Source organism: Bubalus kerabau, chromosome 13 (assembly GCF_029407905.1).
Source record: "Bubalus kerabau isolate K-KA32 ecotype Philippines breed swamp buffalo chromosome 13, PCC_UOA_SB_1v2, whole genome shotgun sequence".
NCBI lineage: Eukaryota > Metazoa > Chordata > Mammalia > Artiodactyla > Bovidae > Bubalus > Bubalus kerabau.
In genome coordinates, this window is record NC_073636.1 from 70,459,654 (window position 1) to 70,485,438 (window position 25,785).

Below are 25,785 nucleotides of genomic sequence, written 5' to 3' on the forward strand. Positions count from 1 at the left end.
GTTACCTGTGAGATAAATTCCTAGAAATGCAATTGCTGAGTCAAATGGTATGTGCCTTTAGAAGTGAAAGATCAGCTTTAAAAGATCTTAAAGATGAACTTGAACAAGCATGGTGTATAGAATGAACAAAACACCACAACTCACAGGACGAGTAGAGTGAGAGAAAGAAGAGGTAAGCTAGAGCTGGGCGAGGTGGCCCAGGGCGGTCAGGGAGCAGGTACGGAAATGGCATCCCAGAAAATACCTGGTCGTTCCATCTGGCTCTGCCCTTTGCATTCACTTTACCCCCCACCCTCTCCCCCCCCAATCCCCCCCGCCAGCAGAAACCTGAAGGAGAAGGCGGGCAGGGGCCATGTGGCTGTCCAGGAGGAGAAGATTCCAGACCAACTGGAGAACCATAAGGAGATCAGCGTAACTGATGCAGAGTCGGTGTGAAGGTGAGCACTAGAAAATGTGTGCATGAGTTCACTCATGATAAACTTGGCTTGGGGACTGGCCTGGCAGTCCAGTTGTTAGGACACAGTGCTTTCACTGCTATAGGCATGGGTTCGATCCCTGGCTGGGGAACTAAGTTCCCACCAGCTGTGTGGTCTGGCCAAACAAACAAACCTGCCTTATGCCACTTTCAGCTTAGAGGACTGATATACAAAGGCCACTGAACAGTTTTTACTCCACCTTGCAACTCAAAGTTCAAGAAAGAGAAGACAGGACTAGATCTTCTAGCCAACAGCAGCCTGGCCACAATCCACCACGAAGCAGGAAGTCCCACAAGTAACAACTGTGGGGAAGCTCCCATGGGCTGGGCGGCCCAGGCTGGTGGGGGCGCAGCGATGCTCTCATGGGCTGTCCAAGCCTGGCTCCTGTGCACAGAGCCTCCACTGCATACCAGCAATAACTCTCACTCCATTTCTTCTGCATTCTTTCCAAAACATTCTAATCAGCAAACTGAAGAAAGGTTCTTTATAATCATAAATAATGTAATAAATTTCCTTTACTTAAAAAAACTTCAACAACAAAAACCCTCAATATCTAAGCTTGTGAGAGGCATGGTAACAATAAAATGAGTTCCCAACTCTCTCTCTCTCTCTCTCACACACACACACACACGCACATATAACTTTACTAGGGCACATCTATTTCATCAAGAGAAAGCTATGGCTATTTACATTAATTATTTGCCAGTCTGCTTTGTCTTTAGTATTAAGTTTCCTATTGTAGAGGGCAGTGCCAAGAACATGGCTTGGATAACTTGGTATCCAAACCAGAGTTTTTCAAATCAGTCATTCAATAAAGCAGAAGTATAAGTTTTGCACTCAGACCAAAAAGCTGACCTTGAACTAAACCTGTATGTTACAAGAGACACAGCACACAACTCTACTTTTATAATACCCAGTGGTCAACCTAAGATAGAACAGGCTCCTAGCAAGTGAGCTATGAAGTCGCCTCAACTATATATTCAATATACATTTTTTAGATTAATCAAAAAAAGAATCATTTGATCAAAGATCTCAGCAATAAAAGTCAAGGAAGGAGAAAAAAATGTTTAGCAGCAATAAATATGGCTATAAAGACTTAGGCATGACAAATTGATGGTAACTGATACATGGCAAGAAACTTAACATTCAGAATCATACTGTTTACCCAGGAAACATACTTTTTCCTCACTTCATTGGTTTCTCCAGTTTCTCTCTTCTCTTTGTGCAGCCCCGTATGCATCTTTAAAGGTTCAGTTGTTGTTGCCTCTGCAGTTGCAATCCAGTCCTGCAAAAGAAGTGGCAAAGCTTCACTTCACGTGAAAAGAGATAAAGTGGATTCTAGGAAACTGAGTGACCCAATCCCATCAGTCTCCAGAACTGTACACAAACAGAAACACCAAGTGGTGGGGAGAGCAAAAGGGGGTCATTAAAGTGCAAACCAGCAATTTAAAATGATTTAAAATGCTAGTAGTGACTGAAAAATATTCATGGAAAAAAGGCAAACTTGTCTCTGATAATAGATCAGAACAAGATGATTCATTAAAATCTCTTTCCACCAATGAGTTTCCAGCTCTCTCTCCTAGCTAAGTATGAGATGACTTAGCAGAAACGATAAAATTCACTGAGGTGTGGCCTCACAGCTTCAAGGATGCATACCATTAAGGATGTGCTATTTTCTGACGCTCTTTCAGTCAAAGCCTGGGTTTTTCTAACATGGATTCTAGAGGCACAAAATGGTCTAGATTGTGAGTTCCAGGCTAAGGAGCTCTGTGACCTTCCTCTTTGTCTCTGACCCTTATCCCTAGGTCATCCCATTCTACCCAGTGGCAATGATGTGCACACAGTAATTCCTGGCGAATGAATGAGACAGTAACTACGTTTTCAACAAACGACCAGAGAGGCTTCACATGATCTTAAGATTATTTGGGAAATAGCTGAAAAACCACTGCTTTTGAGTTCTTTATTTCCATCCCAAAGTGTTCTCTTTGGGTGAGACGCCTAGTAAAATGGCTCTAAAGTGAGTATACCAGAGGGTCTCAGAACTTTGAAAGGTGCCTGGGTACAGAAGAGAGGGTTGGGACCATGGGTATCTGAATGGAAACAAGTTTACCCCCTCAGGAAAGCACCTCCAGCCAGAGGAGCTCCAGTGATCCTTCCTGTCAAGCGTTTACTCTGTCAGGCACTGTTCTACAAGCTTTACCTACATTAACTCATTCAATCTTTTATAATGACCCAATGAGGTGGATTCTATTATTCTAATTGCCCAGATGATGAGAGTAAGGCACAGAAAGGTTAAGAGAACTATGCAAGGAAATGCACTCTTTACTGCCCTTCACAGGCAGTGGCTGCTGGACACACGTGATCCTGCAGGAAGCTGTCGCCTCCTCCACCCATTTCACTTTCTTTCATTGCTCTTACGGTATCGTAGTAGCTCAATGGCTAAACTAGCTCTTGCTGGAAAACTGTCCTAAAAAATAATTTATTAAAAACTTTAAAGTTTCCACAAATGAAAAAACCTGACCTTCTCTTAATTTAAAAAATTATCCAGTGAACATCACACAAAGGAACTCTCCCTAGTTTTGTGGAAAGCAGAAGCAATCAGGATTTTCAGCCGAATACTTAACATTTAGCCATGACTTCAGCTTGTTACACTTATTTCAGATATTCTGCCCTGCTTACCAGATCCCTTCTAACTTTAAAATTTCAAATCCCTCACTCAAACAGGCATTTATTTTTCTGCTGTCTGGTTGAATTGATTGGGACCTGAAGGTAATGATACCAAAAGCTGTGGGTTCAATTCACGACAAGCCACTTTGCTTTGTTTGCCTCACGTCTGCAGACCCTGAGCCCGGATGGCATATTTTGGGTCATAAGAGGAACCAGGTGGGAGCGTGCAAGACCACTAGCATAAATACCATCTGCTAGAGAAACAAGCCCACGTCCAATACAGGGGCGGCAGCAGGACTCTGGGGCAGAACCATCAACTCGATTCACAAAGAAAAACCTCATGATCATGGCAGAGCACCTCTACCTTTCTAGGTCAGATGCTCTTCTCAAGCTCAGATCTTTCCAGAATCTAACCTAAAGTCCCTCCTTCAAAAAACAAAACAGGTATAAGAATCAAATAAGAAGAAACTACGGTTTTTAATTTTTCACAACATGTGCTCCATCTGAAAACAGAAATTTCTTATTCCTGACACCAATTCCATGATCAAAAAAGCACTTGTGAAGCTTTTTGAAAGTGCCACAAAAATCCCTAGCAGTGCAACACGGCAAACCATCAGAAAAATCTTACTGCCCTCCCTCCCATAGGTTTGTCTTACTTTCTTTAAAAATCACTCCTAATTTTCATAAAACCAAAATCTGCTTCATCTCCAAATAGTATGAAGTTACCTTAAACATGCTTTTTTAAATTAATAAATGAAGAAACCAATTCCGATCAGTCCAGATCACACTTTAAAACAACCAAGGGTCCTCTCAAGGTAGAAGTTTTACCAGCGTCCACAAGTTAGAGAAAAAAAACACAACTCTATTCCTTAATCGGTATTCTAGGAGGACACCCACTTGGGATCATCTGTCTTCCAGTTTTCTTGCCCACGCCTGGGAAGAACTTTCCCGACATCCCAACGCCACGAAGCACATGGATTCCAACAGTCACGAGGTAACTATGACAGCAAAACCACAGTTACTTATGAGATCACAAAAACTAGATGATGTAATTTTTTAAATTAGAGGTAAAACCCACGTAACATAAAATTAACCATTTCGAGCTGTCCAGTTCAACGGCATCTAGTATATTCACTATGTTGTACATCCATCACCTTTATCTAGCTCCAAAAGATTTTAGTTATCTATCCCCAAATGAAATCTTGTAGAAATTAAGTAGTCACTACCATTATCCCTGTTTCAGCCTGGCAACCATTAATATCCTTTCTGCTTTGATTAATTTATTATGGATTTTTTATATAAATGCAATCACACAATATGTGACCTTTTGCATCTGCCTTCTCTCACCTGACATCCTGTTCTGAGGTGCTTCCACACTGTAGCATGCATCAGTACTCTCTTTTTACGACTGAAAAATATTCCATCGTATGCATATATCACATTTCATCCATCCCCTCATCCACCGATGGACATTTGGATTGTTTCTGTCTTTTGGCTGCTGTGCTGCCGCTGTGAACATCTGGGTACAAGTACTTGTCTGAACACCTGTCTTCAATCATTTAGGGTATATACTTAGAACTGCTGGGTCATATGTTAAGTCTATATTTAACTTTTTGAGGAACTGCCAAACCGTTTTCCATGGTGGCTACACCATTTCACATTCTCACCAGAAAAGCACGAGGGTTCCAACATCCTCATCAACACTTCATATTTTCTGTTCAGTGTGTTTTTAAATTATAGCCAACCTTGTGGATGTGAAGTAGTATCTCATGGCAGTTTTAATTTGCATTTCCCTAATGACCAATGATGTTGAACATCTTTTCACATGATTGCTGGCCATTTGTATACCATCTTTGGATAAATGTTCAACCAAGTCTTTTTTCCATATTTTAATTGGGTTGTTTATCTTTTTGTTGCTGAGCTGTTACGAGTTTTTTATTTAAAAACATATTATGGCTACTAGGCCCTTCTCAGATTTGCATATTTTCTCCCATTCTGTAGACTGTTTTTCCACTTTCTTAATAATGTCCTTTGATGCACAAAAGCTGTAAATTTTGGTGAAGTCCAACATATCCATTTCTTCTTCTTTTGTTGCTCACACCATTAAGAGTCATTTCTAAGAATCCATTACCAAATTCAAGGTCATGAAGATTCACCCTTATGGTTTTTCTAAGTGTTTTGGCTCTTCCAATTAGGTCTCTGATTCATTTTGAGTGAATTTTAGTATACGGCATGAGGTTGGAATCTAACTGCATTCTTTTGCACGTGGATATTCAGTTGTCCCAGCACCATTTGTTGAAGAGATGGTCCTTCCCCTCACTGAATGGACTTGGTACCTTGGTCAAAAAACAACTGGGTAAACATGGGTTTATCTCTGGACTTTTAAATTCCATTCCATTGATCTATTTTGTCCATCCTTATGCCAGTACCACATTGTTTTAATGACTGTAGCTTTTTTTTTTTAATTAAGAAGTGGATTTAGAGAGATATACATTCCATAGACAGAATGTAGTCTATCTCAAAAGGTAAGAATAGCCCTGGGAGTAACACACTCCATAGACAGAGTGTGGGCCATCTCAGAAAGCAAGAATTGTAGTTTTTTTTTTTTTTTTAATTCGGAAGCATGAGTCCATCCTTCTCTTTCAAGATTGTTTTGACTATTTGGAGTCTCTGGCAATTTCATATGAATTTTAGCATCAACGTTTCCATTTCTGTAAAAAGGCTGCCTGGATTTTGGCCGAGATTCACTGAGTCTATAAAGCACATCAGGTAGCACTGCCACGCTTACATCGAGTCTTCCAACCATGGACATGGGGTATCTTTCCATTCTATAACATATTAATAATTTTAAGTTACCTTAAAATATCCTTGATAAGGTAATGTCATAAAGTAAATTCCTTTAGTTGTATCTCTAGGTAATCTACTAAGTATGTCCTGAAGTTAGTCACAAATATGAAGTTTATTTACCATGAGGAGCTCAGTATTCATATTCCAGAGAAGGAAGGCCAATTATTCAGGGTCTGGCTACTTGCTTTTGTTTATGGGGAAGGTTAGAATTGAAGGATTTTCATTCCCTTGATTTAGTTAGTTTTAATTTTCATCTTCAGCTCCCAGTAGAGGAATTGATATGCATGAATCTTATATGTTCCCTGATAAGAGTAAGTTGTTTAACAGGCTTCACAGAATGGAATCAAGAACTCTCTTTCCATATAGTTCAAATTTTAAAAAATTGATGATTAAACATCATCATCAATTAGCTACTTTGCCAAAGACTGTGTGCAAATGTGTGCTCAAACATCCTTGGTTGGGCTTCCCTGGTGGCTTAGTGGTAAAGCATCCACCTGCCAATGCAAGGGACACGGGTTCAATCCCTGATCTGGCAAGATCCACATGCTGCAGAGCACTAAGCCTGAGCGCCACAACTACTGAGCCCAGACACTCTACAGCCCATGCTCTGCAACAAGAAGCCAGCACAGTGAGACGCCTGCACACCACAACCAGAGAGCAGCCCCCACCACTGGCTGCAGCTAGAGAAAAGCCCACACAGCAACGAAGACCCAGCACAGCCAAAAAATTTTAAAAAATTATCTTTTTTAAAAAAAGAATTAAATCTTATTAAAAAAAAAAACACCCTTGGTTAGTTACAGCTTAAAGTATCAACTATAATCAGGAGGGAGAGGAAGAAGCCTTTAAAAGTCTTTTCACTAAAAACGTTTTAGTAAAGACTATGAGGGGACAACTGTTTGAAGTTATAAACGTAACTTGGGCTGGACACAATTTGTTCTTTGCACTCATGTCAAAATTAGAACTGAAGACAATATAGTAACCCAGAAAAAATAACTGTGGCTTTTTCTGAGAGTAGTGATTTCAAGGAATTTATAGATTCCCCAAAAGAAAAGTCATCTTAAAACCAGTAGATTATTAGTCTGAGGGGCAGTGATTGCTTCAGTTCCCATGTTCAGTGTCAACTTTTCAAAGCTTTGGTGTATCTCAATATATGGGTCACCTGGGACTCATGGTCCAAGGTGGCCCAGTAATATCAAAAAAGGCTTTACCACTATGGAGAACACTAGCGATTCCTTCAAAAACTAGGAATAAAACTACCATATGACCTAGCAATCCCACTACTGGGCATACCCCCTGAGGAAACCAAAAGTGAAAAAGACACATGTACCCTAGTGTTCACTGCAGCACTATTCACAATAGCTAGAACATGGAAGCCACGCGTTGTTCATCAAAAGATGAATGGATAAAGCAGCTGTGTACATACACATAATGGAATATTACTCAGCCATAAAAAGGAATCTATTTGAGTCAATTCTAATGAGGTGGATGAACCTAGAGCCTATTATACAGAATGAAATAAGTCAGAAATAGAAAGATAAATATCATATACTAATGCATATATATGGAACCTAGGAAGATGGTACTGATATTTGCAAGGCAGCAATGGAGAAACAGACAGAAAACAGACTTATGGACACAGGGACAGGGGAGGAGAGGATGAGATGCATGGAGAGAATAACACAGAGACTTACATTACCCTATGTAAAATGGATAGCCAAGGGGAGTTTGCTGTATTTCTCAGGGAACTCAAACAGGGGTTCTGAATCAAGCTAGAGGGGTACGATGGGAAGGGAGATGGGAGGGAGATTCAAGAGGGAGGGGACATATCTACACCTATGGCTGATTCATGTTGATGCTTGACAGAAAACAACAAAATTCTGTAAAGCAATTATCCTTCAATTAAAAAATAAAATAAATTTTAAAAAATACAATGTGGTAATAAAGAAAAAGAAGAAGAATGGACAAAGAAGTTGTGGTACATGTACAAGGTGGAATATTACTCAGCTATAAAAAAGAATGCAATTGAATCAGTTCTAATGAGGAGGATGAACCTAGAGTCTATTATACAGAGTGAAGTCAGTCAGAAAGAGAAAGACAAATATTGTATACTAATGTATATGTATGGAATCTAGAAAGATGGTACTGATGATCCTATTTTCAGGGCAGCACAGGAGACACAGATATATAGGACAGATTTTTGGATACAGTGGAAAAAGGAGGGGGTGAGATGACTTGAGAGAGTAGCACTGAAACATATACAGTATCATATGTAGAACAGTTAATGAGAATTTGCTGTACGAGGCAGGAAACCCAAAGATGGTGCTCTGTGACAACCCAGAGCGGTGCAATGGGAGGGGGGTGGGAGGGAGGTTCAAGAGGTAGGGGACATATGTATACCTGTGGCTGATTCATGCTGATGTGTGGCAGAAACCAACACAACACTGTAAAGCAATTATCGTCCAACTAAAAATAAAATTAAAAAAAATTTTAAAGGCTTTAAGAATCAAACTGCTTATAAATAACTTCAATCAGAAAATACCATCTGGTCTTGAGATAAACAACTAGCAACCAAATCCTGGGAAAAAGAAATCCAATTCCACGTATTTTGTCATCTATAATGAAACCAAAGGCAATAAAAATATCTTCTGGCAGGTGCTCAGGGTCAGTTCCTTGGCAGGGAATGTTAGCTAAGGCAAAGTTAGAAGGTCTGATGTTTGTTTGGTTTATTTTCGTTTTTGACCAGAAAGTTTAAGTTGAAAAGGGCAAAAATAATGAGACAAGGGGAAAAAAAGTAGACTTGGGCAAGAAATGGAGACCAGATAAGCAGGTAGTACCTGAGGCAGTGAGGTAACAGACAAGGAGGGGACAGCTGGCCACGGGGGGACACAGAGTGGGCAGCTCGCTGGCTGCACACACTGCCGAGATCAGAGGATCCTTTCAGCACAGTTGCAGCAAAGCCGGTCAGTATAACATCCACGGCAGGCTCACGCTCAAGGCATGAGTTTTGCCACCAATTCTTCAGGAACTGGAAAGCCCTTATCACAGGGCCGGTGGAGAGGGCACCCTCTGCTTTGGTCCTGCCACTGCCTCACGGGGTCCCGTCTTTAGGGCCCACACCATCTCCCACCCTCTAACAGCAGGTTCCACACTCTGAGTGAACAACTGCACTGCTCTCTCCACACTTCCTCAGCTCTGTCTGCACGCCGTTCATCGGACTCTGGGTCAAGAAGCAGGGGAAAGGTGGGAGAAAGTGGCAGGGCCCCATGAAATGGGGTAAGGGCCGTGTTCTCCTTGATGGGAGGTAGAGCAGATGGAAATGAACTCTACAAGGAACGCAATGGGGGAAGGGGGTGCTGGGTCCTTTTCCATCCCAGAGACAGACATCCTGGGCCTCTCAAGCCTAGACTCATAATTGCTGCTCTTGGGTAATAAAGCTGAATGCTTTGCCACTTGGGCCTGGGGGGAGTTTTTTCTCAATTCATGTGCCCCAGAGGCTGTGGGGTTTCTTTTTCTGTAGCTCTCTTGGCAGAGCAGTCAGGGGCCACACACCAAGTGCTTCCATGCTCCCCTGACCCCAGAAACCCCGGCAGAAGGGAGCCCAGATGGGCACTCAGGCAACACCTGCTGTGGGGCCGGCTAGGGTGAGGAGGCCCCCACCCCACACTCGTGTAGTTAACACTCAGCGTCCTACGTCGCCCCAAACAAGGGCTGTGATTTGGATCTAATGTGGTAATGGCTCTCGTGGTCCCCAACCGGGTGCCCTGGGCTCTTTCACTGCTTGGCTCTTTCTCTTTTTTCTTTCTATAAAAGGAGCTTTCAGTTAATTGCAGGCCTGCCATTCTGTGCCCAGGAGCTAAACCCCAGAGGCATCTGCCCTGGCTTTGGCGGGCCCACTTCATGTTCGTTCTCTGATCTCTTTGTGGTGGTCTTAGTTACAAGCTCCTGGAAACCAGCCCTGACTTGCAAGCACTACTAGTCAGGAAAAGAAAAGCAGGGGAGGGGTCGGCGGGTGCGGTGAGGACACAGCTACAAACTCAGCATCCCTGGTTTAAAATGGCCCAAAGCGGGACACAGCCTACATATTGGTCAACATGAGGATGGACAGACAAATGGTGGGATTGACACAATGGAATACTACTTGGTGATTGAAAAGGGCTTCTCTGGCCATCCAGTGGTTAAGACTCCGTGACTCCACTGCAGGGAGCACAGGTTCGATCCCTGGTCAGGGAATTAAGATCTTACATGCTGCATGGTGTGGCCAAAAAAAGTTTCCAATACAGAAGACTCTCAGAATCACATTGAGCAAAAGAAGCTGCATGTAAAAGAAAATATACTGTATGATTCTATTTATGTGGAGTCCTAGAAGAAACATGATTAATGTACGGTGGGAAAAATCGTAACAGAGTTTATGTTCGAATGTGAAGCCTGACAAGAAGGGGCATGAGCGGACTTCTCTGCGGCAACAAAAGTGTCCTACAGATTGTTGAGGAGGTATTTATATGGGTGTAAACATTTGCCAAAACTTATTGAACTATACAGTTAAAATCTGCACATTTTTGCTGTATGTAGATTATATCTCAATTTTCAGGAAAAAAAATTCCACAGTCTTTATTAAAAATGGCAAAAGACAGTTTTCTGTTGTGTTGCACCTATGTGGCTACCATTCTGAGGAAGAGGCAGGATGTTCAAAGTACTCAAATATACTCCTAAAGACAAAACAAAGATAAGCCTCTTCCAAGTAGCGTGAAATTTATGCCAGAGCATTTAAGTCTTAAGACTGAATTAGATAAAGAATTTCCTCAAATTTCTCTCACTCAACATCCAAGTTAAATATTTTAAGAATGTTTTCAGGACACAAAGTCTAGTGTAGAGGATGGAAAGACTAATTCGATATTACACACATTAAAAATGTGTGAAAAAACTTCCTCTGATTGTAAGAGCAATACACATTTGGTATAGGAAAACTGGAAAATACAGAAGACTATAGGGGAAGAAAACTCACATACTCCAAGATCATAAGCATAAAGAAGAAAATTAAAAGTCTTCTGAAAAATATTCCCTATCCAAAAATAAGCACTTGTCAACATTTTCATACACACAATTTTAACCAAATTGAGATCGTAATGTGCATACTGTTACTATTTTTTCACTTAAATTTATGTAACAAACATTTTCCATGTCATTGAGCATTCTTTGCATTTTCTGTTTGAAATTAAATAGTTTCGTGTGATTATTGGCCGTTCTTATTTCTCTGTGAGACAGCTTGGCAATTTAAAAAATAATATTGATTCTTTTTCCTGATTATAATATAGTTACTGCTGAAATGTGGAAAATACAGAAAAGTATAAGACTATAAGGGGGAAAACTCACATAATTCAAACAAAAAAACAATCACGATTGTTAATTTTACTTTTCTTTGCATGTATGTTTTTCTTATAGAGTTGATATTCTAGATAAGTCCATTTCAGAGTATGTCTTTTTTCACTTAGCATCACTAAAAACTACATAAGCATTTTCCCTATCTCATTAAAGTCTATCTAAACTTTTATTTTGTTAGTTTCATTTTGCCTGTAGAATTTTGTTAGCTGCAGAGATGTTACAAAATTTAACAACTGCTCAGTGTCAGAAACTTGAATATGTATATTTGAGCTTTTTTTACTTTATAAAGTGGAGATAAACATTTCTGTACATAAATTATTGCCTTAACCTATGATCATTTCCTTGGGATAAACTGTCAGTATTTTAATCCCTGGGTCAAAGAGTATGAACTTTTTTAAAGACTCATACTGCCAAAGTGCTTTAAATTCTCTCCAGATAATTTAATGCACCTCTGACCTGGATCCTTATTTAGAAATATGAACAGAAAACCAACTAAGAATAAAACTGTAAGAAAAACAATAGATGCCTGAAAACAGGCACCAAATTGAATAGAGGAACCAAGCCCAGAGGAAACCGGGTTATTAACAAAGGAAACAAAATCAGTTTTGCATTCTCTGAAAGATCTGTGACGATACCATTTCAAAGATCTGTAAGGATACTAAGGTGGAGAAAAGCAACACTAAAAATTACTACTGGAGAATAAAGAAACGGAACTAAAAAAAAAATTATTTTTTAAAGTCCTCCGCAGCAAATCTCTGTATAGCAAAAGTGCTTGTGCTCCTGATGCTCAGTCGTGCCTGACTCTTTGTGGCCTCACGGACTGTAGCCCGTCAGGCTCCTCTGTCCATGGGATTTTCCACAAAAGAATACTGGAGAGAGTTACCATTTCCTCAGATCTTCCCTACCCAGGGATAAAACCATCTCCTGCATTTCCTGCACTGCAGCTAGATTATCACTGAACCATCAGGGAAGCCTGGATAGCAAAAGGAGCATGATCAAATATAGAAGTAGTGATCTGGACGACTGAACAGATAAATTCTCACAAACCAAGCGATAAGAAACATGGGGTGGGGGGATAAATCTAGATGATCCAACATATGTCTAATATACATCTATTTTTTTTTTAAGGTGAAGGGATGGAGAGGGGAAAATTGTCAAAGAAAACGACCAAATGTCTCTGAAGTTCTGAAGAGGGAATTGAGTGCTAGGTTGAAAGGGTCTGCCAATGATTGATATCAACACTGAAAAAAGAAACACTGAAATACAACTTGGTGAAGATTTTTTAATTTCAAGAAAGAGACCCTGGCAATCTAAGGTAGGGGAGGATGGCAGGGAAAAGGAAAAGTGGGTTTGCACCCGACTTCACATCTGTAATACCAGATGCTAAAACACAAATGAAACATTTTCTACCAAGTTTTGCAGGGGAAAAAAAAATCATTTTAAACTTAGACTCCTATAGCCCCCTGAAAGTGAAAATGAAGTCGCTCAGTCCTGTCCAACTCTTTGCGGCCCCGTGGACTGTAGCCCGCCAGGCTCCTCCATCCATGGGATTCTCCAGGCAAGAATACTGGAGTGGGTTGCCATTGCCTTCTCCAGGGGATCTTCCCGACCCAGGGATCTTCCCGACCCAGGGATCAAACCCAGGTCTCCCACATTGCAGGCAGACACTTTAACCTCTGAGCCACCAGGGAAGCCTTCATAGCCCCCTAAAACCATCATTTAAGTAGGAAGGCACAATGAAGATATTTGGGGGGGTTTCTCCCAGGTTTATAACTTTACCAACCACGTCCACGATGGTACTATTTCACCAAAACGGGGAAGACCAGAGATCGGCTAGTTGTCAAAAAATTACTCAGCACCCTTTCAGTGGTTTTGCTCTGGACTAATTTTTCATTTAAATATTAGATCCTGTGATAATGCTGCAAACACTAAGGGCAATCACAGAATTTCTCTTCTCATCTTCCCTACCAAGTAACAGTCTTCCTCAAGGACCTGTTTTTATGCATGTGTAACACTGTAGAGATAATGCTGCACAGGTCCATTAGACACACTTAGGCTCTTAACTGCCTTTAACAAAGTCACCTCTAATGACAGTCAAACACCAACTCTAGAAACCTAGGTCCATTACATGCAGAGAAACTGGGCAAATAAGGAACCTAATCAAACGTACAGTGTCTCGTGACTGCTTCTCACTAACATTCCCAAAAGATAATTATTTTGATCAGCTAGAGACTGGTACAAGTAATAACACCTAAGATTCAGTCCATCACCAAAGATAAGTCATAGCTCTTCAAGTATTCCATCTGGGTACGTACATGTATGTATATGAGTGTGTGCACTTGTGCATATATACATGTGTTCACACACCAAGAATGTTCTATACCTTGGAAATGAGATTTTTTCCCTAACCTGAATCTGTCCAGCTGTAGCAGAGCTTCTAAAAGTCTACAATATGGAGCTCCAGCTACCTACTAACCATGCAGTTGAATGAGGTCGCCCACCACTAAGGGCAAAGGCAAGCACATCTCCTGGGGAGGTAGCAAATGAACATTAATATAACTCATCTACGGTCACTGTGGGTCTTCCCTGGTGGCTCAGATGGTAAAGAATCTGCCTGTAATGCGGGAGACCCAAGTTTGATCCCTGAGTTGGGAGGATCCCCTGGAGAAGGGAATGGCTACCTACTCCAGTATTCTTGCCTAGAGAATCCCATGGACAGAGGAGCCTGGCAGGCTTTCATGGGGTCACAAAGAGTCACACACAACTGGGCAACTAACACACACACACAGAGTCAGTGTGAGTCAAAGACACACAAGGACTTGTGTTCTCCAATCTCCAACCTAGACACTGTTCAGGACACAACTTCTCTCAGGAACAGTACATGGAAAGTCTCTGAAAAATCTTGGATGGGAAGAGGGGAGGAGAGAGATGAAAGGGACAAACATAATTCTCTATACTTGTGTAATTTTTGGCTGCTAAAAGTTTGTGAATTATTTGCACAAATCTAAAAAGAGAAAAGAAAGAAAGGTTATTACACAAAAACCTCCATTTTTCCAACCTTTGTAATAGACGAGTTTCCCCAAAGTAACAAGAAAATTGTACATGCTTCATAATGTGACAATTACCAAAAAATGAATGCTTATTACATTGTTACTTCAAAAGGAACACAACTGTTGACCAAATAATTGAGTTCATAAACATCTACTTTGTATCAATACTTTGCAAGGCCCCAAGCAGCCTGCCATCCCAGACTCTCTTCTCTCAGACCACTCACTTTCCCTGCTGATCTTCTCTCCTCTGATCGCTTCAAATCCCATCTTCTGTGCCAACAATCCCCAAGGCCAGCTTTCTCTCAACTATAGAGCTAGCTGCTACCAGATATCTGCTATCAGATGGTCCACTGCCTGCCATGCTCACTGTGTCCCAAGCCAGAATCATCATCTGTCTCAGAACTGACCCATCTCCTTTATTTAACATTCCATGGCAACTTTAGGGCTACTCATTCAGGAACTCTCCCTCTGCATGGAGGCAGCTGCTTTTGGCTTGGTGCCATCATAGCTTTTGCCTAGAATAGTGATGGGTGCAAAATAGTCACAGAAAATATTAGCTAATTGAATACATGGTTAAAACCATATACTACCATCAGTTCAGTTCAGTCGTTCAGTCGTGTCCATCTCTTTGCGACCCCATGGACTGCAGCACACCAGGCCTCCCTGTCTATCACCAACTTCTAGAGTTTACTAAACCTCATGTCCACTAAGTTGGTGATGCCATCCAACCATCTCATCCTCTGTCGTCCCCTTCTCCTTCTGCCTTCAATCTTTCCCAGCATCAGGGTCTTTTCCAGTAAGTTGGTTCTTCACATCAGGTGGCCAAAGTATTGGAGTTTCAACTTCAGCATCAGTCCTTCCAATGAATATTCAGGACTGATTTCCTTTAGGATGTACTACCATGGTAGTTACAAATTAAGAAAACTAAAAAGAGCCTGGGATGTTTCTCAAGCCCAGTGTCAGAGTTTAGTGGAAGGGCTACAAACTGGAAGTCCACAGGCAGAACTGGGCTGTGGGAAAGAAGTCTTAAGTGGCCAGAATATTATTTGGGAAAAATAACATTAAAAATAACTGTACTTACAGATAGGGCCTAAAAGTTTCCCACAGATAACTACCATTTCTGTCTTTTAACAAACTCTGACCTTTCTGTTATATGCCCATAGCCCCTACTCTATAGTTAAACATCCTCTATCACCAGAGGTGCTGGGCATAGGCCAAATGTATTTTTGCACTATAAGGGTGACAATCCTAAATTATTTTTAAAGCTCTTTTGAATCTCGGAGCTCTATAATTATGCTTATTTATATATGTTATTTAAAGCAAAGAGGAACTAAAGAGCCTTTTGATAAAGGTGAAAGAGGAGAGTGAAAAAGCTGGCATAAAACTCAGGATTCAGAAAAACTAAGATCATGGCATCTGGTCCCATCACTTCATGGCAAATAAGTGGGGGGGAAATGGAAAGAGTGACATATTTTATTTTCTTGGGCTCCAAAATTACTGCGGATGGTGACTGCAGCCATGAAATTAAAAGACACCTGCTCCTTAGAAGAAAAGCTATGACAAACAGCATATGAAAAAACAGAGACATTACTTAGCTGACAAAGGTCCATCTAGTCAAAGCTATGGTTTTTCCAAGAGTCATATACAGATGTGCGAGTTGGACCACAAAGAAGGCTGAACACCAAATAATTGATGCTTTTGAACTGTGGTGCTGGAGAAGACTCTTGAGAGTCCCCTGGACAGCAAGGAGATCAAGCCAGTCAATCCTAAAGGAAATCAACCCTAAATGTTCATTGGAAAGACTGATGCTGAAGCTCCAATACTTTGGTCACCTGATGCAAAGAGCCAACTCATTGGAAAAGACCCTGATGCTGGGGAAGATTGAGGGCAGGAAGGGAACAGGGCGACAGAAGATGAGATAGTTGGATGGTATCATCAACTCAATGAACATGAGTTTGAGCAAACTCTGGGAGATAGTGAAGGACAGGGAAGCCTGGCAGGCTGCAGCCCATGAGGTTGCAAAGAATCAGACATGATTTGGCAACTGAACAACAACAACAAAATGTATTTATTTGCAATTATTTAACATTAAGATGTTAAAACTGAATAAACACAAATATTTGGAAAGTTTTAAGATATCAACACACTTTTTAGACATGCTAACTAATGGAACCTAACAGATGCTCTGTTTTGTTTTTTTTTGGCAGGGGGGCAAAGGACCCAGGAACAACTGTAACGCTAAACGTATACTGAAACCACTGCAGGCACCTAAATCCAAAAGATCCATCAGTCACGTGTGTCACAGCAAGCTTGGCTGGTTCTTTTTTTTAAAAAAAAAATCATTTAACTAATTTATTTATTTTTGACTGTACTGGGTCTTCATTGCTATGCACGAGCTCTCTCTAGTTGCAGCACGCAGGGGCTACTCTCTAGTTGCAGCACGTGGGCTTCTCATTGCGGTAGCTTCCCTTGTTGCAGGGCAGAGGCTCTAGGGCATGCAGCTCACTGGCCCTAAAGTGCAGGCCCAACAGCTGGGGTGCACAGCCTTAGTTGCTCCACAGCATGTGGGATCCTCCTGGACCAGGGATCGAACCTGTGTCTCCTACACTGGCAGGCAGATTCTTGACTACTGAGCTACCAGGAAAGCCTTTTTTGGCAGGTTCTTTAAAAACTTACATACCATTCTTTAGGGATTAGGCTCCTTCTCCATTAACCTGAATCAGTCTCAGCCCTGGAAATCAGTCTGCCCATTCAAAGAGTTGTGTCTCATTTCAGGAAGCAGTAGAGTAAATGCCCACTTGTTAGGTTTCTATGTGAGGTGAGTAATGGAGCAGTTAATAAGAGGCACTTTCAGTCCACTGGCCTGGTCTCGAAGTTGTTCAAGTGATGGTATCCTGGAGCATGCTTGCTTGTAGCTGATTGTGAAATTTTCAGGGAAGGAGGAGGGGTAAAATGCAACTGGCTTCCTCTCCTGACCAAGCACTATAGACAGAGATCTGGGAGAGCCGACTTTAGCAGGAATTCTTTTTTCATTGACTTTTGTCAGTTTTCACAAGACCCCCTCTGCAGCTTCTGGAGCTAGTGAGTGTCCCAGCCATCCCTTCACGGTCACCAGAAACTGTAGGGGAGGAAAAAACATCTTTTCCCTCCACTCTTCTGCGTTCTTAGCTGGTCTCCTTTCTCCCTGTTCTTAGGGTGGTGGGGCCAAGAGGTATCCTCTGAGAAGAGAAGGGCCTGGGACTCTCCAGCTCCAGTCCGGACCAGAGCTAGGCCAATACTCAAGCGCATAACCAAGAGTTATTTTCAATCATCACCAGGCCACTGGTGAATGATAATTTAGCTTCAATTGTGTTGTTTAACGAAACTGTGCTTCCGATTTCAAGTTCATGAACAAGTGACTCCAATGTCACAAACGGAGAAGAAATAAAGGAACTCCTTGTTTTACTTCAAATCTGAATTTAAAGGGCTGGTTACATCATTGCATGGATACAGATCAGCATTTTCCTCAGTACATCTCATTTTATTCATTAAAAAAGGCATCTGTCATCCTTTGGGTAACATGTCATGGATATGACCTTGTACCAAAAAGCACTGGGCGTATCTATAAAATATTCCAAAACTTGCATTTTTCCTTTCAGTGGTTTTAACAATGTCATTTAGTGCTTTCATTTTTTTTTTTTTTTTTTTTTACAAAATCCAAGGTGGTGAAAGCTTGTTGCCCCTTAGATGACAGATGCCATAGGGAAATGACCCTGTCTTACTTGTTCACTGCTATTATCCTAGTGTCTAGCAGTAGGTGACACACAGTAGGTAGTCAATAAAAGTTTGTTGAGTAGATTTAATCGTGTAAGAATTCACTTTGATCTTAGTTGTAGTTTTAGGAAAAAGACACGTATACACTAAAAATTATTAAGAAGAAGTCCACATACATTCTGAGGCACAGTCAACACTGGAGTGAGTAAGAAGGTTTCCAGATGACAAGTTTGAAAGGAAAGTACTTACAGGAAAGGAAAGTACTTGACAAAGTTATGTTGTTATTGCTGAAAAATCTGCTAAATCTGTGGTCACAATTTTAAAATCATTAAGCTATTAAAAACTCCACAGCCTTCCTTTAAAAAGAGAGTTAAATCTAAAAAGAAGTAAAGGATAAACACCACTTTGCTTTGTTGAACGCTGATTACATACAGTGACTGTGCTTGGCACATTACACACTAATTTCATCTAACCCTCACCGACACCCTATGAAACAGATGCTCATTACCTCCCTGCTATTGACAAGGAATCAGACACAGAGAGGCCCAGGGACCTGCCTTAGGTCACAGAGGGGCAAGGCAAGAATTTCAACCCAGACTATTGCTTTTAACCACTTGGCTACCTTGGCAGACACAGTGTTACACTGGTCATAAAATCACCAGGGCAGTCACGAGGTCCAAGTGAGTGCATGGAAAAGCGATTCCAGGCACTCAGTAAATACTGCTCACCATCTCCCTTCCTGGTTCTCCTCTCCCAACCTCTGCATCTGGGGGCCTCCCACCCTGGCTCCTTAAGTTGTAATTTGGGGAGACAAGCAGTGACCCAATAACTTCCTTCCTCCCTGCTTACAAATTTGGGGAACTTTTTGATATTTTAAACAATTTGTGGTATTGTTTGATGCAGGCCACTGAAAAGGAATTAAACATGTTATAAATAATCGGGGAGGTTAAACACACAGCCTCGGGTCACACAGTATATGGGAGAACTGAGATTTCAACCCAGACATTTTTCTCCCTACCATGCAGGGTTCCTTTCAGTAGTGGAAGGAGAATCACATAACCTCAAGGTAAACTGTCTACATGATAACGAGAAGAAAGGAGAGTAGAATTCACATAAAACTTGAGAATGTATGGAAATAAGATGAGAAATGCTGCCAGGGAAGAGGCAAATCCAGAATAATACAAAAGACTTTGCAGAAGGAGGGCTACAGCAATGTCTGTAAGTTGCTTGTTGCACTAAACCAAGTGAGTATAGGTTTGGAAAAGTTGGCTGGATTGATTTTTAAAATATCTCTCCTCTAATCAAAGATTCAATAATTATAACAGATATGACATGTGGCTTTGTAATTAACTTAGCAAGCACAGAGCATAAGCACTCTATGAGCACTGGTTATATGAAAATGATAAAAGACAGACTAAGAGATATATCTTCCAAATCGATAGTAATTTTTATATGGGCCATCAACCAAAGCATGAATCTAAAAGAACCATTTTGAGCATTAAGGAAAATTTTAATATACTATTTAAATGATATTAAAGAACTTACTACTAATTCTAGGTACGTTAATGGCACTATAGTCATGGGTTTTTTACAGTACTATTTTTCAATCATTGTTTTAAAACATTTAAGTCACTACTTTTCAACTTGGACTGAATATGGGCATTACTGCTTATTTTTCACTGAAAATAAAGCAGTCTGATCATTTCCAATGTCGAAGCCTTATTTTTTGTTACTGTTGTCTTTCTACTGTGATTAGGATTTCCTAATTTAATGTCTACTTAAAGGATTTAGCTCTTAGGATATGTTTGGAAGACACTGTTTTTAGTATTTAGGAGTCAAAATTATCTAAACACATTCATCAAGAGTGGTGAAGTAATCAACTCACTGAGACTAATAATACTTTTTTTCTTTAAGCCAGAATTAGTCTAATTGTATTTTATGTATTGGAAAGAAAATTTACATTTACTTAAATTGTAGACATACCATAAAAGCTTCAATTATGCACTAAAATAGTTTCAGAATATTTAGTGAAGGATAAATTGGATATTAACACTGAATTTATCCAGAAAAGACCAAAGTCCACAGCTCCGTAATGGTAATGTTCTGCTGCTTGACTTGGGTGCTCGTGACACAGGCCCATTCAGTTTATGAAAATGCACCAGCCTCTACACTTATGTTCATTTTTCTTTATGTATATTAGACTTCAATTAAAAAGTCTTCTCTGTCATGTTCCATACTTGAAGTATTACGGATAAAATGACAGGGCATCTGGAATTTGCTTTCAAAGACCAGAAGACGGGGGGCCAGGGGAAAGACCATGTATGGTTGTGGATAAGGGAGAGGATGAATAAGGGATGGGAAAGAAATGAAATAAGATTAGAAAGGTGCTGACATTGTGGAGGCTGCATGATGGGTTAGTGGAGGCTTGTAATACATATTAGAAAATTACTGTAATTTAAAAAAAAGTGTTAAAGGGAAAGCATAGTTATTGCTGTACCTGTGCGTGCATGTGAGCTGCTGAAAGAACAGGGCAACAACTGACTCATCTCAGAAAACCAGCACGGACAAGGAGGAGATTAATGGGTGAACTACGGTAGCAACACGTCGCTCCACGTCTGTCCTCCATTGGCTCAAGTGATGAACTCAGGGCTTTGGGGCTTTAAGAACCCAGGGAGAGAGGGGTTTTGGTTTTTCAGTGGATGCACACCTTCCAGTGGACATACCTACTATGTTCAAAGAAAGGAAACGTGGAGGAGGGATAAATTGGGAATCTGGGATTAACCGATTCACACTGCTATATATAAAATAGATAAACAACAAGGACTTACTGTAAAGCACAGGGAAATATATATATGTGTGTGAATATATATACACATATTCAGATTCTCATTATAGGTTACTACTAGATATTGAATATAGTTCTCTGTGCAATACATATACATATATACACACACATGCAGATACATTTATGTAAGTGAATCACTTTGCTGTATACCTGAAACACTGTAAATCAATTATTTTTCAAGTAAAGAAAAAAACTCCTTCTGTTCCACTAGGGGAAAAAAAAAAAGGAAATGGTGCCTACACAGGTAAAATTTAAGGGACCGCAGGACTCTGTGTGTATGCATGCGTGTGTGTGGCAGTAACCGCACCACTCAGGCTCTACACTGCCCACAATGAAGGCACTGGGCGGGCTGCATTCTGAAAGTGACTCTGATAAGCTCCCACATCAAGAACACTGCATCCTAGAGGCCTGCTCAGCAAAGAAAAAAGCTAGTCATGTTCTAAGCACAAACTCGGAGCTAAAAGCGTCCACCCTTTTAGAGATGCAGAATGTTTCAAAGCAAAACATCTCTGTCAAGAACATTAGCCAAATCCTCTGGCTTCGAGGAAACAGTTCATCTCACAAGGAGGCAGAGAATCCCCACTGCTAAGACACACCTTAGTGATCAGGTCACAGTAAGCTCTACAAAATAAGTGTGAATAGTTTTTTTTTCCTCCAAATTCTGACATAACAATCATCCCCTGAAATGACCAAAAAAGTCTTGGCCACAGTCTTACCTGCTTGGAACAAAGACTGAAAGAAATGTACCTGTTCCATGAGCTAAGAGAATAAAAGCTTGGAGAAAAGGGGGCTCAGGTGCTCATGACCTCCCCGCCCGGTGTTCTCCAGACTCACTCGCTAATCTGTTACTGAAACGCCGCCAGCTACACGAGGCTCTTCCAGCTTAGGAATGTGATTTCAACAACGCATCCATTTTCTCCAGATTCCAGTAGAGTGAAAAAAAAAAAAAAAAAAAAATTGAATGCTCCATAATATTTCTTATAAAAGAATTTTATCAGGAACACTTTATCTTATAACCAATGTTTTAAAAACTAAGTATCCAGTTAGTTTCTCTTTGCGTTAACTTTCTGGTATATGAAGCTATACCATATTAATAAAAACTTTAAAGTGCTCAGTTTCCATGAGCACTTTATTAAATGTCCTAAAGATGAGAAACTTGAAAAGACACCAAATATGTTGGACAACAAACAGCCTGTCGGGCTGGACTAAAGAGTCCAACCAGACATACACAGAGAGGTACATGCCACTGGCAAGAGGGCGAAACAGCAGCACTGTTGTTTTCTTCATTTACTTAGTGAGGTAGGAGAGGGACCTCTGAATAAGGGATCAAGAATCTGAAGCAGAGAGTATCTTCCGGGGGATTTGATGGGCACAGGACAGCTATCCAAACATGGCAGGATTTTTTCTCATCAACAACTCTTCCCCAAAACTGGGCCTCACTATTCAAAGTATGACCTGACCCAACCCACAAGCATCAGCATCACCTGGCAACCTGTTAGAAAGATGGAATCTCAGGCTGCACTCAGAACTACTGAATCAGAACCTGCATTTTAGCCCAAGCCCCAGGTCATCTGTATGCACGCCATAGTTCAAAAAAGCCTAGGATTAGGGGATTCCTGTCCACGTGGAGGGAGGTTTCCACAGAGCTCTTCATGGGCCTCCCCTGTCTCTCACTTTTACTTATGACTCACATGAAGATACTGAAGAGCCTTCCGCAAGTCCCAAGTGACACTCGTCTAGAAGGAAACACTCAATTGCACAAGCACCTCTTGGAAGAGGCCAGGCCTGAGAGCAGATCACGTGCAAAGATGTAAGCAACCAGCGATTTGCTAACGAGAAAAAAAAGTAATGCACACTTGACTGTATGTGTGCACAAGGGACCACTTCTGGAGGACAGGCTGCAGGCCTGGCCTCTAGCAGAGTGACTGAAGACCAACTGCGGCCGCAGACGGTGGTAAGAACCCGGGTGGGGAGAAAGGGGCCCGGAGTCTTTCCTGAGGAACGGCTGACCTGGAGGACATTAAACCAAAGAAGAGGCGACTAAGTGGGGACATCGTGGTTGTATTCACACATCTGAAGGGCTGTCTCAAGACATTTCATTCTGCAAATGTGTTTCTGAGCATCTGCTATGTGCCAGGCACTATGCCAGGAACTAAGGACAGAGGGAAAACCAGAATCGCTAATTGTCTGATTTTCCTGACAAGTGGAAGAAACTTGTCTGTTGTCCCAGAAAGCGGAGTTGTGGTCGATGTAAGGCTAGTGGAGGACCAGGGCCCCAGACAAGGAAGCCCCTGTGGCTGAGGGGCTCCAGCTTTGTAAAGAGTGCACAGATGGAATGGCCGGCCCCCCAGGCTGAGCGGAATGGGTTAGGGAGGGGACGCATGCCTCCCAGGGAGAAGCCTAAGGGACTCCCACGCCCGTGCTATATTCCAGAGTTGCAGGATAACCAGGGCCAATATCATTAATCAAATAAAAAAAATCTGTTCAGAACTACACTATATTCAATTTAGCCAAGAAGAAATTTTTTAAAACTTAATCACAATTTAGGGTTTCAGCTAAATTTTGTATGTAAACGTAAATGGTGTATAATTTCTCTTTTAGCAGTAGTTTTTTAAGCCAAAGATTTAATAAAAATCCTCCACATTAACATTTTAAGCAACAGCTCTGCGTAATGACTCATTTTAATTGTATTCTTGCTTCTCTCAGAGACCCTTACAACTACTATATTTAATGTTTCATGATATACCTTCAGAGTTGCTCATCCCATTCTGAGAAATTATTCCGAAAAAAAAAAACAATTCCTTTCCCTTTGCCAGAAAGAACAAAAGAGGGAGAGGGTGGGGAAGCTAAATGCAGGAGGAGTCAGATGAATAATGTTTATAAAGAAAACTAACAGTAAGTAAACCACTTACATGCTCGACAAAACTGCCGGTCTTTTTTGGCATGAAGTAGGGTAAACGATATCCAACAAGTAGGAGAATGTTTAAGGTAAATATTAATAAACTATTAATAAACTAATAGTTTATTAATAAATATTAATAAACTATTTAAATAATCATGAAGGTCATAGAGCAACCTGTAAACATATGCATAATGACAACAATATAAGCCTGCACAATTTTAGCCATGTAAAATTTATGCATGCATATAACAAAAATTAGGGGAAAAAAGTTTAAGGTTTGTTTTTTTGGCTGTTAGGATTCCTCTTTTTTTAATTTAAAATTTCTACTTTATTGTTGACTGTTCAATAAATAATTTTACAATGAATGTACCAGGAACCAAGATAATTTTAACTTACAAGTGTAATAATTTGTACGTTAGCAAGAAATGAAATCACACAAAGGTGACACATTGTTGAACCTTAATGTTCAATTGGTTCTTTGTCTTTTATAAACCTATTTTTCATAAATCACCAAAAGTAAAATATAATGAGATTCACGTTATGAAAAGTGCTTAACATTTGTGGAAAGTAAGAAGGACTTTGTACAGCAGCCGCCTGTAAACTTCGGGTAAAAGCAAAACTAAATTTCTGGATTCTATTTTGCTTTTCACCTTATTTGATCTCAGTTAACATCGTTCATGCCAAGTCAAGTTTTTTCCCTCCTCTTTCCCCTTCTCTTCAAGTTCATAGACGTGAAGGGAAAAAAAACACAGAGCAGCTCTTTTACAGTTTCCCCCAGTTCCCCAGTGACGCCATGAAGGGCGGCGTTCTGGAATGGGCTCAGAAAGGCAGACGTGAGGGCCACCTGGCTACCATCTGTCACCACAGGCATCACCAGGCTGCGCTGACTTAGGGCCCAGAGACCTGGGTTCAAGTTTTCCACTTCTGTAACATGGAATTACTCCTACTTACCCGGCGACTGGGTCAGGAGAAAGTCCCCAGTGAATGTGATGCTCAAGAAATGCTTACCTTATCCTTTTTTCCCACTACCACTAAACACACACATTCTGTCTGAAGTCACAAGGTCCTTCTGTCAAATATCTTCCTGTTGCTCTCCAGGTGCACTCTCTACCCATCCCTACCTTGCTTCTACCCCTACAGACTGATGTCTATGGATCCCATCCACAGGCCCCCATGTGTGTCCAAGGCAGAGTCCCAGAGAGACGTCAGGGAAGGAAACAGAGTTGTGGGGGGCGCGAGGAAAGGGTGAGGTCAGCAATTTGAATATCCTGCTTCTGCCAGCTGTGCTCATCAACCAGAGGCCACCGCTCTTCTCAAGGTGGCCTCTTCTGAATGACAAGCCCTTCTGGCTTCTGAAGACCACTCCATCCACTTCTCCCATTGCAGCTGGGGTGGTAATTTCACCATCTGAGAGCCTGCTCTGTCCCTGGAGATTTCCTCTACATCCTATCCACACCACTTTAAGCAAATGTAGTTAGGATCTATAATGATTCTAAATTGAGAATAATCAGCTTTTCCTGTTGGGACTCTGACCAATAAAGCCTATCGAAAGCATTCCATCTACAGCATTTATACCTTGAATCACAGGGGCAGTGGGCAGTTCCAGAGTTCATCTGGGGCCAAGAGGCACACACAGGCAGGACCTGATGATTCTAAGAAACCAGACTGGCAAAGCCTAGCCTGTGCTCCCCCAACAGGCGTAAAGCAGGCCTTCAACTGAGCCACTGTCCTCAGACCTCAGGGGAATTAACATCAGTTCCTAAACTCCTGGGTCCTGTGAACTGGGGGGTGAGGGCCTGGTAGACTGGTATTTTAATTCCTCAGTCCAGGCTCAGTTAAAGAGTTCTGGTTTTACCCCAAGTTTAT

At 41.2% G+C, this 25,785-nt stretch overlaps 1 protein-coding gene across 2 annotated transcripts in view; it reads right to left on the reverse strand.

Moving 5' to 3' along the window:
- The window catches only part of ZHX3 (zinc fingers and homeoboxes 3), a 114,817-nt gene that overhangs the window by 69,717 nt on the left and 19,315 nt on the right, over window positions 1-25,785 (reverse strand). For both annotated transcript variants that reach the window (XM_055545046.1, XM_055545048.1), the window contains exon 2: window positions 1,655-1,761. The gene's annotated coding sequence lies outside the window, so the exon portion shown is untranslated. The remainder of the gene's footprint in view (window positions 1-1,654; window positions 1,762-25,785) is intronic.